The sequence below is a fragment of the Lytechinus pictus genome, chromosome 8 (genome assembly GCF_037042905.1).
Source record: "Lytechinus pictus isolate F3 Inbred chromosome 8, Lp3.0, whole genome shotgun sequence".
NCBI lineage: Eukaryota > Metazoa > Echinodermata > Echinoidea > Temnopleuroida > Toxopneustidae > Lytechinus > Lytechinus pictus.
Window position 1 is genome coordinate 8,762,395 of NC_087252.1, and position 12,394 is coordinate 8,774,788.

General features: G+C 35.6%; 1 long non-coding RNA gene across 2 annotated transcripts; it reads left to right on the forward strand.

The window, feature by feature from the left end:
• The first annotated feature begins 6,376 nt into the window (after nt 1-6,376).
• LOC129280729 (uncharacterized) lies at nt 6,377-10,664 on the forward strand. 2 transcript variants are annotated; one of them, XR_010294398.1, is made up of 5 exons: nt 6,377-6,565; nt 7,133-7,308; nt 7,987-8,086; nt 8,504-8,618; nt 10,313-10,664. It is a non-coding gene; the product is annotated as an uncharacterized LOC129280729 (long non-coding RNA). The 2 variants fall into 2 exon arrangements; XR_010294397.1 differs by having other exon boundaries at nt 6,378-6,565; nt 7,969-8,086.
• Nucleotides 10,665-12,394: the final 1,730 nt, after the last annotated feature.

Sequence of the window (12,394 nt, forward strand, 5' to 3'; positions counted from 1 at the left end):
TTACAAAAAAGAGCAATACGAATAATAAATCATGCCCCATACCTTGCCCATACTCAACCAATATTTTGTCATTTGAGAGTACTAAAACTTGAAGAGATATTTAAGTTCAACATTGCAATTTTCATGTACTCTTGCCATAATAATGTTTTACCGAAGACACTGTTGCAATATTTCTGTACAAATAGTTCCATGCACATGCATATGACTAGGAATGCATCAAACTTTCACTTGCCATTTTTTAAAACCTCTTTGTATAAACAATCAATATTTTATCAGGGTCCTGTCATTTGGAATTCCATTCCTTGCCAAATTCGTAACAGTAAATCTCTAAATGTTTTCAAGAAGAAATATAAGACTTTTTTACTGGATCATTATCATTTGCATTAATATTGTAGGCTCTTGTATCGTAGTTTTGTTTTTGTCTAGGGTCTGTACGGTATTTTGTTTTCTTAATTTTTAGTATAATTGTGTTATTTCAATTTATTTCATTAAGTATCTTGGGTTGGCGTTTATAAGGCTCGTCCTTTTTTGCCACTGCCCTCACTCATGTTAACTGGATTTTAATGTATATTCGTGTCATCTATCTTATCTGTTTATATGTTTGTACTTTGTTGATTTCTTTTTATGAGTGAAAAATAAATACGAATTGAATTGAATTGAAGTGATTTACATATCTAGTTCAATATGGAGCTTAAAGGAGAAATATATTGATTATGAATATGGCCTTATTATATCAGTGGAAATGTAATGATGTGGGGATTATCATTTGGTCATTCAAAACTAACGAAAGTAATACATAAGGTGGAAATCGCCAATTAAAAAGCGCTAAAATGCCTCTCCGAAATACGCCTCTCATCGGTCTCTGAATCGACTCGAATTTGATGACGTGTATGAGTGTACGAGAGACGTGATTGGCTCTCCCACGTCAAGCTCCACTTGCCTGCAAAACCTGTTGCGAGGGTACGTTTTCTCCACACTGTCACTGAATACTTCGATCACGAAATGAAAGAAAACCAAGAAGTTTATGTAGATTTTGGATTTTCAAATTGATGATTTTGAAGATGAAGAGAATGATGATGAAGTTTCTATAGCTCTAGTGACGTGGATGGAGGTAAATTAGGGGAATTACGCCTATGAGTGTGGAATAGCCGTGGTGTAGTGGTTCTGACTCTCGCCTTGTAAACAGAGGGTCGTGTGTTCGAATCCCACCGCGGTCTAGCGTCTTTTGGCAAGGCGTTAATCCACACTTTGCCATTTTCGACCCAGGTGCTAAATGGGTACCCGGTAGGATGCGAAAGATATTGTACGTTTTATTTTGCCAGCGCCATAATGTGGCTGCGACGAATGCAAGGAATGCTCCCCAGGGAGTGGAAATTGTGCACTTTTCGTGCTTGATTGAAATGAATCCAATGACCGGGGTAATAATATGCTGTAACGCGCTTTGGGCCATTCTGGGAAAAGCGCTTTATAAAAATTGGCTATTATTATTATTATTATTATTATGATGAGTCGGACAATTCAACTTGCATGCCGATTCGCTACCAACTCATGCAGCTGCTAGTGCAAGCTGCGCGTACCGCGGGCCAAAATAAATACATGAAAATGAATTCCAGCCTGACCATCCAAACAGAGTCTCTTCCCTCTGTCAATAAAATTTACTCTAGAGAAGGAAAACAATGTTTCTATAACACTTCCCTGATATAACTGTACTTACAAACAATTGAATATATCCGAACCTGAAGGCAAATCAACTCAACGAATAGCAGCAGACGATATGCACCGGCCGACGATAAACTTCACGTGGCTGGGATAATTGTCACTCGTTCTGTTAGATATAATTTCTATCTCATTATTTTGACAAAATAACGAAACTCGGGGAATTATTTATCTATATAAAGATATAGTAACACCTCGAACTATTTTTAAATTACGATAAAACCTTTTTGGAAGCAAAAAGTTGAGGTAAATTAAAATTAGATGTAAAAGATCATCCCCAACATGCGTAGCTCGTACGTGATTGTAAACAAACCATCACAAACACACATTGCTTGCTCGCCTTGGCTGAGAGAGTAGATGCACGTGTTGCACAGCTCTCAATCGGCATTTTGGATGGTTTGTTATTACAATCACATATACGAGCTACACATGTTGGGGATGATCTTTTACATCTAATTTTAATTTACCTCAACTTTTTGCTTCAAAAAAGGTTTTCGCATCATTAATGTAGGAAGATCCCTTATTACTCATCCTTTTCATGATTTACAAAACATGAGCAGAGTGTCCCGTTTTTAGGTCTAAATCTCGATTTTTTTTCGCTCAATCGCGCTTCGCGCTCTCATCAATTGGTTTTAAATATTTTAAACATTTGAACCATTTGGTTTAGATAGAGTGGCTATAATATTGCAATGCTTAATGAAACGTTTATAAATTTTTCATGAGAATCTAACTTTGAGCTATTTTTTTACATTAATTATATTCAGTAAATAAAATCATATCCTACGCTTTTCCTTTGCTTTAAATTTCTTTCCACCTTGTTTTGTTCTAATTTGTAAAACTTTTTGGGGCCATGACCCAACCCTTCCATGCACAGTGCTGTGCGGTTGGGGTCCGGGGCGGAGCCATTTAAACCTCGCAGATTGCCGCTATTTTAATCAAATCACGGGCATATACAGAATATAGCTTTTACACAACACATTTATTCAACCCAGTTGCGTAATGAACCAAATATTTTGAGGGGGCAAAACAAAGTAATGCGGGAAAAATTTGTAAAAAGTGGCCAGCGTGCAAAGTGAGCTGGAAAAAAAAATTGCCTATTGAAATTAAATTCTAATTATGTGATAGATTTTTCCATTATATTCAGCAAATAACACATTTCATTGTTTTCATTCATTTCATTATACGTTGTCTCCTATAATTGCTTTTATTTCCTCTTGGGTGTGGAACCAAGACCCCCCCCCCCCCCCCCCCGCGCCTGTATGCCAGTGATTGAACGTGATTGAACGGGGAGCGTTATATATATAGAGCCATTTGAAGGTTATAAATGAAGAGCCACTACTGCGTGGGGTCTGGGGCAAAGCACCGGTAGCTTATTTCCATAAAATTTAGCAAGCTTGTAGCACAATATTGTATATGCAGTCCATCTTTCTTTCCGTTCTTTAATTTCAATCATCGGCAGCCCGGTCGTGTTATTTTTTTCTTGTCCCTTTTATTTTTTTCAAATTTAGCTTTTGACTAACTACATTATACCTTCGTTTCCAGCTATTGTTTGCCATTTTGTCATCTTTTAATTTATTTCCCACCGTGCTATTGCATTATATAGGCCTATTTCGGAATGACTTGTTCTTTCTGAAATGTTCTTCTTTCGTACATTTTCCCGCTATCCTTCCTTTTCCATTAAAAAAAAACTTTTCCCTGTCCCTTTCCTTTTCCTCCTTTCCTTTCCCCTTTCCTTCCCCTTTTCCTTTCTTTCTCCCTCCTTTTTTTCTTTTCACATTTTTCTTTTATTTTCCCGGTGAAATACGCCTACGCCACTGTTCATGGCATGCAAGCAGTCCTTAACAGGTACCTTTTCAATCAGTTCAAAAGGTGTATAAAAACCAGGTAAAAAAAACCAGTTGAAACCAGTTGAAATTTTAACTGGTTTCAACTGGAGTCAACTGGTACCAGTTGAAACCAATTGGCACAACTGGTAAACTCCCACCATGCCAGTATATTCCAGTTGAAACCCATTGTCCCAACTGGACATGCTGAAAACATACAAGTTTATTCCAGTTGAAACCAATTAACTATACTGGTATAAATTAGTACACCAGTTAATACCAGTTAAAACCAATAGGCCTTTCTGGTTTATCTACCAATAGATTCCAGTTTAAAACCCATTAGCCAAACTGGACCATTTGATGCCAGTTGGAACCCATAGAAACCCAATAGGTGTATATACCAGTTAATGCCACCTTAAACCCATAAACCATACTGGTATATCATTAAACCAATTGATACCAGTTAGAACCAACATGCATTACTGGTATACCTACCAGTTGATTCCAGTTAAAACCCATAAACCAAACTGGATCACAGTGTTCCAGTTGGAACCCATAGACCTCCCATAACCCCACTTGAAACCCATTAACCATACTGGAATATCAAACCAATGGATACCAGTTAGAACCAATATAGGCATTACTGGCATATCTACCAGCTGATTCCAGTTAAAAGCCATAAACCATACTGGAGCAGATTATACCAGTTGGAACCCATAGACCTCCCATAACCCACTGAAAAACCCATTAACCATACTGGAATTTCAAACCAATTGATACCAGTTAAACCAGCATACATTACTGGTATACTACCAGTTGATTTCAGTTAAAACCCATAAACCAAACTGGAACATATTTTACCAGTTGGAACCCATAGACCTCCCATAACCCACTTGAAACCCATTAACCATACTGGAATATCAAACCAATTGATACCAGTTAAAATCAACATACATTACTGGTATACTACCAGTTGATTCCAGTTAAAACCCATAAATCAATTAAATTGGGACATATTTTACCAGTTGGAACCCATAGACCTCCCATAACCCACTTGAAACCCATTTACCATACTGGAATATCAAACCAATTGATACCAGTTAGAACCAATAGGCATTACCAGTATATATCTACCAGCTGATTTCAGTTAAAACCCATAAACCAAACTGGAACAGATTATACCAGTTGAAACCCATAGGCCACCCATAACCCACTTGAAACCCATTAACCATACTGGAATATCAAACCAAATGATACCAGTTAGAACCAATAGGACTTACCAGTTGATTCTAGTAAGAACCCGTATATACATATATAATATATACATATATATATATGTATATAAGAGGCATAGTGGTAATGCATTGTACTTATTTCCAACAGAGTTTATATATATATATATATATATATATATATATTATATAAGAACTATGTTTTCATACCTTTGTTGTTTTATTTGTCGCTTCTCTTAAACTGTAACTGACTTTTGAAATATTTTTGTAATTGTTGATATCTGCAGTAATCATTCAAATTTCTTATCCGACAAGTCACTGGCTCAATATAGCTGTAACCCACTTTACATTAATATTTATATTTTTTGTACAGATCATATTACTTCAAAGTCCTCTTATCTTTGTTTTTAATTCCTTTTGAGATAATTCTTTATGATTATCATTCATGAATGTGTTTCCTATAACTATTATTATTGTTACCATCAACAAAGCGTTACTTTTCTTTAAAAAAAGCAAGTATTATTTCATACAATCCACTCTTTAATCTACATGTATTGTTATTCATTCAACATTGGTTAAATATATATTTATGTGAAAATGTTCATTATGTTAAAGGTATATACATTTAGCCTACTCCCAACATTTGTCCGTTCCTGCTTTTGACATTAGTCCCCCCCTCCCTGTATACTTTTCTTTTTGTATCCCCTTTCCAATATTATACATTAGTATACTTTGTTATTTTTTTGTTGCTTATTTGTTTACTGAAATTTTGCTCTGTACAAATTCATGTAATTCAGCCTTTTACCACAATAAATGCCATGCATTTATCCATCCTATACACAGCTCGATTGAGGATAAGAGGAAAAAAATATCTACATAATAACTAACTTAATTATTCTTTATGTTAATTTTAATATTTCCACCTTGAAAAGTTTCATTAAAGTATGTGGTTCGATATTACCATATAACTTAAATCGAAACATGTTATTCTCAGTGAAATTTTCTAGTTTACATTAAAAAATTTCTTCCTATTTAATCCCTTTTTTCTAATTTAAGTTAAAGAGTACTATTTTACACTATTTTTACAAATCATATAAAAATTAATGTATTTTTCTTTTTTTAACTCACTGATATTTTAAAAATATTTTTGAAGGTGAATAGAATAGCTATTTTTTTCTATTTATAACGCGCATATTTATTGCTAGTTTACAACCTTGCCATGTTAAGCAAGGCTATCTTTATCTTTCAAAGAAAAAGAAAATAAATAAAATAGAAATAAATTAAGAACAAATATTAAGCTAATTCATTCTTAAACTTTCAAAGAAAAAAAAAAGCTCCAAAAGCAGAGGCAAAAATCGTCATTTCTTGACTGGTTGCCAACCAAAACCAAACAAGAAGAAATTTTTATGTTAAGAAGTTCGTATATCTATTTTAAAACCTCTTTCTTGCTTTAGACCCCCCCCCCCCCCCCTTCATTATTCCTGACTCAGCAGATCTTCCTTCAATCACCGGGCGCGGGCGGGCCTGCGCATGCGCACTGAGTGCCACTGATCGCTATCGTCCGTATACTATATGCAAATTAACCAGCGCCGCCAAACGCAAACCGCCAATCTAATTTGAATTTGAAAGAGCCATCTTCGCCGCGCCGTTAATTTGCACCGCACTTTTATCGAGTGCTAGTGCGATAAAGAAGGATAAAGAAGGCCGTTTTAATAATAATTCAACCACTGAAATCACACGGACAAGATTTGGACAATGACTTGAAAGCTAAGACATTCGCAGTAGGCTCTACAGGTAAGTTAACAATTTTCTATGATTTTCTTTTCGTAGTTTGTTAAATGGCGCGGCTCGCAGCTAGCTGCGGGGCTAGCTGTAACGTTAGAGTTCGTCAGGACATCCTGTTACTGCCCCTCAGCGCTGCCTGCCGGCCGCGACTAGCCGGGCGTGGATGTGTGGCTGCCATGCCGGTGCAAGTCTGCGCACATACATCATATTGACCTTACGATTTGTGTTAAGATTTAACATGAATTTCTTTTTATTTCACAAAATCTTTCAGTTGATATTGTTCCATATATTGTTATAAGTAAATGAGAGAGATATGTGATCGAATGTGAAACTGATTTTCTTGGTCTTGGAAAAAATCTGAGACTCAGCCAGTTATGATTTTCAATTTCAGATTTAACATTATGAATATGATAGTGGCCAGCGCCTCGTGTCTGCGCACCAATCACTTTACACACGATTTGAGGATTTTGATGAGATTTTGAAATGCCGAAAATCGAAATTCATTATTTTTTCCACCATTTTAAGAGTCTGATTTTTTCATGAATAGCTGTTTATCACTTTTTGACTGTATTTCAGGAGAGAGGGAGACCCAAAACCACCTGGAGTCATACTGAGCCTCGAGGAGGAGATGAAGTCAGTGAACATGACCTGGGGTACCGGTAGTTTCCAGAAGAAGGCCCAGCTCAGAACCGCCAGGAGTAGAGATCCGAATACTTCGTTGCTGCCCTCCATATGAGGAGGCTGTAAGTTAGGTAATTCAGATGTCAAGTTTTCTTTTGGGGTCTTTGTGTATCTTCTATTAATATGAGAATTATGGAAAAGAGATGGTGATTTAATGGTTTTAAAGATGTAAAATATGAAATTCTAGCACTTTTTTTAGGCCTAATATGAGTTCGGACACCCTACTTATAATTTTTTTTTTGAGGAGCGCGATATTTTTGTACATGACCCAAGCCTAGTTTCACCACAGATTAATTAATAGCTACACAGCTGTTGCATTTACAATTTTAATAACAATCTACAACAATTGAGCATTTTATAAAATTGAGTGTGTCTAGGAAAGCAAATTCGGAGGCATAAGGAGAGCCATTTATTGAGCTCCATGGAATTATAAACATGAAGGACTGATCTCTGCGACATCGATTTCAGAAGTATTCCCAAGACCAAGTGAACTTACTCATTTTTTAAATAAATATGATGATGTGCTGTTTATCATTATAGTTGAACCATTGATTCACAATCCCATGTATTTTTCTTAATGTGCAAATGGAATTTTACAACACTCTGTAGTAACCCTTGCCCGCCTTAGGTGTAGACATGTATTGCTATTCACTGTAATATAGACATATTTTTATTCACTGTTCACTGTACTGATTATTTTTCTCTCCATTGTTTTAAAAAAAATTCTTCAGATACATCGCATCTACCAGCAAAGAACGTGTGCCAGTACAGGGAAGGAATGTACCTGTCGCACATGAACTCTTCAGAGGCAGTGAGGACAACAAGATCTGCAAGCAAGTGATCCTTTTTGTAAGAAAATTTCCAATTTGTACATTTCACAATTAATTTTTTTTAAAGCCTTTGTACACATTTAGAGTATCAAGGCTTACAAAATGTAAAAATTAAATGTTTGCCCAAAAATCATTATGGGAAAGGTGGATTTCCGAGGAAAAATCAAATCTATCTTGGTTTACACAGTTGTACGAGCAACCTTATAGGAGGCTTGTCTAGGCTCCGTGATGAAAATACAATGTAAAAATTGATTCACTATCCCATGTATTTTTCTTAAAGTGCAAATGGAATTTTACAACACTCTGTAGTAACCCTTGCCCGCCTAAGGTGTAGACATGTATTGCTATTCACTGTAATATATACGTATTTGTTATTCGCTGTTGTTCACTGTACTGATTATTTTTCTCTCCATTGTTTTTGAAAAAAATTCCTCAGATACATCGCATCTACCAGCAAAGAATGTGTGCCAGTAGAGGAAAGGAATGTACCTGTCGCACGTGAACTCTTCAGAGGCAGTGAGGACTAGATCTGCAAGCAAGTGATCCTTTTTGTAAGAAAATTTCCAATTTGTACATTTTACAATTAATTTTTTTTAAAGCCTTTGTACACATTTAGAGTATCAAGGCTTACAAAATGTAAAAATTTAATGTTTGCCCAAAAATCATTATGGGAAAGTTGGATTTCCGAGGGAAATCTATCTTTGTTTACACAGTTGTACGAGCAACCTTATAGGAGGCTTGTCTAGGCTCCGTGATGAAAATACAATGTAAAAATGATAAAATTATCTTCATGGAGTCCTCTAGGCTAGCCAGTGACATGGGCCCATGCCCATCAATTTTAATTCATGCTTTTGCATAGCCAAATGGCGTGAATTTAAAACTGGAAGTATAATTTCAGATTGACCTCCGAAATGAAACGTGCACAATAAGTCTGAACTAAAATAACATTTCCTGAATTTTTTCTTAAATCTGGAGGCTGAAGTATTTTTTTATCTTTGAAATTAAATTGGTTCTCGTTGTTTTTTACCTCTGACTTACCAGTATGTGTGGGGGTACCGTAGAAGTAGAATTAAAGGGATGGTCCAGGCTGGAAACATATCTCAATAAATAGAGTAAAATTCACATAGCAAAATGCTGAAAACTTGATCAAAATTTGATAACTAATTAAGGTTTTGAATTTTAAAGATTTGCATTATTCCGGTGAAATAGTTCTAGGCATGTCTTTATGAATATTCATTAGGTTGGCTGATGATGTCATATCCCAATTGCCCTTTTGTATTTTATTATATGAGATTAGGTTTATTAAGATATTTTTAACCAAGAACTATTGACAATTGGATTGACAACTGATTAGGTGCATTAGTTATTGACGCAACCTATTTCATTACAATGGAGACGCATCATTTACACGTGTATGAAAAAATCAAACATTTATGATTTCATCTAGTAACATAAAAAAAAGGAAAGTGGAGATGTGACATCAGCCCACCTAATGAATATTCATGACGAAGTGCATACAACTGTTTTCACAAAATATTGATAAACTTTAAAATTCAATAACTTCTTGTTATCCTATTTTGATGAAATTTTCATCATTTTGCTCTGTGAATTTTACTCAAGTATTATTTAGATGTAAATATTTTCGGCCCGGACCATCCCTTTAATCCTCGGATAAAATTTTGTATTTCATTTTTTTTTTTTTTGCTTTGTCTTGCGTTTTTAAACATGTTCTGGGAACTGCTTTTTGAAAGTTGTCAGCATTAACAAGTTGTCTTTTTCCGACAGTTACCATAGTAACAGTCAGAGGCCAGTGCTTCTCAGCCAATCAAAAGCAATGATTTCACTGAAATAGTCGGCACTGACAATCATGAAATACCCATCAGATGTTAGCAGATAATGTGCAACATAGACTCCTAGATACATATATGCAAACATACATAGTCTAAGTCTTTATTATTAAAATAAATGTATAGGTATAAGGTCGAGGCAATTTCATCTCTGCGATGTCAATTTCAGAAGTATTCCCAAGACCATGTGAACTTACTATACATGTTGTAATAAAAATGATGATGTGCTGTCTATCATTTATAATTGAATCATTGAAATATGGAACTTAGAGAAGTTTCACTATCCCATGTATTTTCTTTATGTGCAGATATAATTTTACACCACTGAAATTTTGTATTACGGTATTCACTGTACTTATTATTTTTCATTCCATTGGTTTTTTTCTTCTAATCTTCAGATACATCGCATCTACCAGCAAAGATCAAGTGCCACTACAGGAAAGGAAGGTACCTGTTTCACGTTTCCTCTTCAGAGCCAGTGAGGGACCCAAGATCTCAATAAATAATAATTAAAAAAAGACTCCTTTATCATTCCTTTAAAAATAGTACATATTATTTATTGAAGGTAAATGCTTAGATGCATTATATTCAAATTTTGTCTCCAAGCTAGCATGTAAAAATTGGATTGACTACATATTTACTGTGTAAGTTAATGATCTTTGTTGACACATAATACAAGAATTATACACAGCATGTTACAGTTTGTAACATAATTTTCTTTCATTAAATTCCTAGTTTAGATACCATATAGATGTTTTTTGTGACTTTTGTCATTCTCTGATGTTTTTTGGTACAGATTTCAAGAGACTGAGGGATTGATTTACCAGAGCAAGTTTACAGTCCAATCCTGTTATATTGTGCATGTGGAAATTAACAAGGTTTCAATACAATGCTACAAATTTACCTTGATTCATTTCATCAGTCCTATGTGCAAGGATAATTATTTCACTTGTCCTTGCACATTGTTATAACAGGAGTGGACATTCAATGTAAAGATAATTGAAGATAATTTATAATTGAAATAACCGCCTGAGAGGGGGGGGGGGGGTGTTGGTACCAATATTCTAATGTGTGTGTGCGCAAGGAAAACGAAGGAGTGATTATACGAGAAGAGTAAAAGATCGGGAATGTACATATCCACATGATTCATTTTTGTTTATGCTATACATTGCAGGGTGTTTCTAACTGGTACCACTTGACAATTTATGTTTCCAACTGGTCCTAACTGGTGCTTCCAACTTGTTCTAACTGGCACCAGTTGACAACTGGTGTTTCCAACTGGTTTTAACTGGCACCAGTTGACAACTCATGTTTCCAACTGGTCCTAACTGGCACCAGTTGACAATTGGTGTTTCCAACTGGTTTTAACTGGCACCAGTTGACACCTCATGTTTCAAAATGGTCCTAACTGGCACCAGTTGACAATTTGTGTTTCCAACTGGTTTTAACTGGCACCAGTTGACAACTCATGTTTCCAACTGGTCCTAACTGGCACCAGTTTACAATTGGTGTTTCCAACTGGTTTTAACTGGCACCAGTTGACAACTCATGTTTCCAACTGGTCCTAACTGGTACCAGTTAGGACCAGTTGTCAACTGGTACCAGTTGCTAACTGGTACCAGTTAGGACCAGTTGCCAACTGGTATTTCCAACTGGTACCAGTTACAATTTGTCAACTGGATTCCAGTTGATTCCAGTATTCCAATTTCCATATTGAATCCAGTTCGCTAACTGGAATCAACTGGTACCAGTACCAGTTGGATGAACTGGTCCTTAACTGGTTTTTTGACCTGGGATTGTCTGCCTGCGTTTTGCGCTAGCATTATTAATGTAAGGAAGACCCCCAATTACTCCTTTTCATGATTTACAAAACATGAATAGAGTGTCTCGTTTGCAGGTCTAAATCTCGAAATTTTCCGCTCGCATCAATTGTTTATATATATACCTATTCTTTTTAAGTTTCAAAAAGTGCTTAGAATGTCCATTTTTAGGTCAAAATGTATTAAAAAATGTCAGCTCGCATTATTTATTTGTTGAAAAATGTAACGTCTTCAAGGCTAACTGCAAGAAGTCTGTTACAGCCTTTTCCATCAGTTCATTTCTGCTCGCACTTCGCGTTCGTAGTAATTCTTTAGTTGCATGTACATCTTTTTCAGGATAACTATTATTGCCCGTGCAGAATGTTCAAAATTTAGGAAAAATACATTAAAATTTCAACAACAAAAAATTAGCTCGCGCTTTGAGCTCGCATTATATGAATAAGGATTATGATATTATATATTCATGTTGATTTATTTAAGAATAAAGCTAGGAAGTTTCTATGAGGACTACCCCTTCAAAGAAACAAACAAAACTCATCTTCGAGCGGCCGATCGGGGAAAATATGGCTGAAAAAAAAAAATTCCGCCCCCCCCTTTTGGCGAAGGCTGGATCCGCCCTTGAGATGTAATGCTATTTTCTGAATACCATGTCAAAATCAC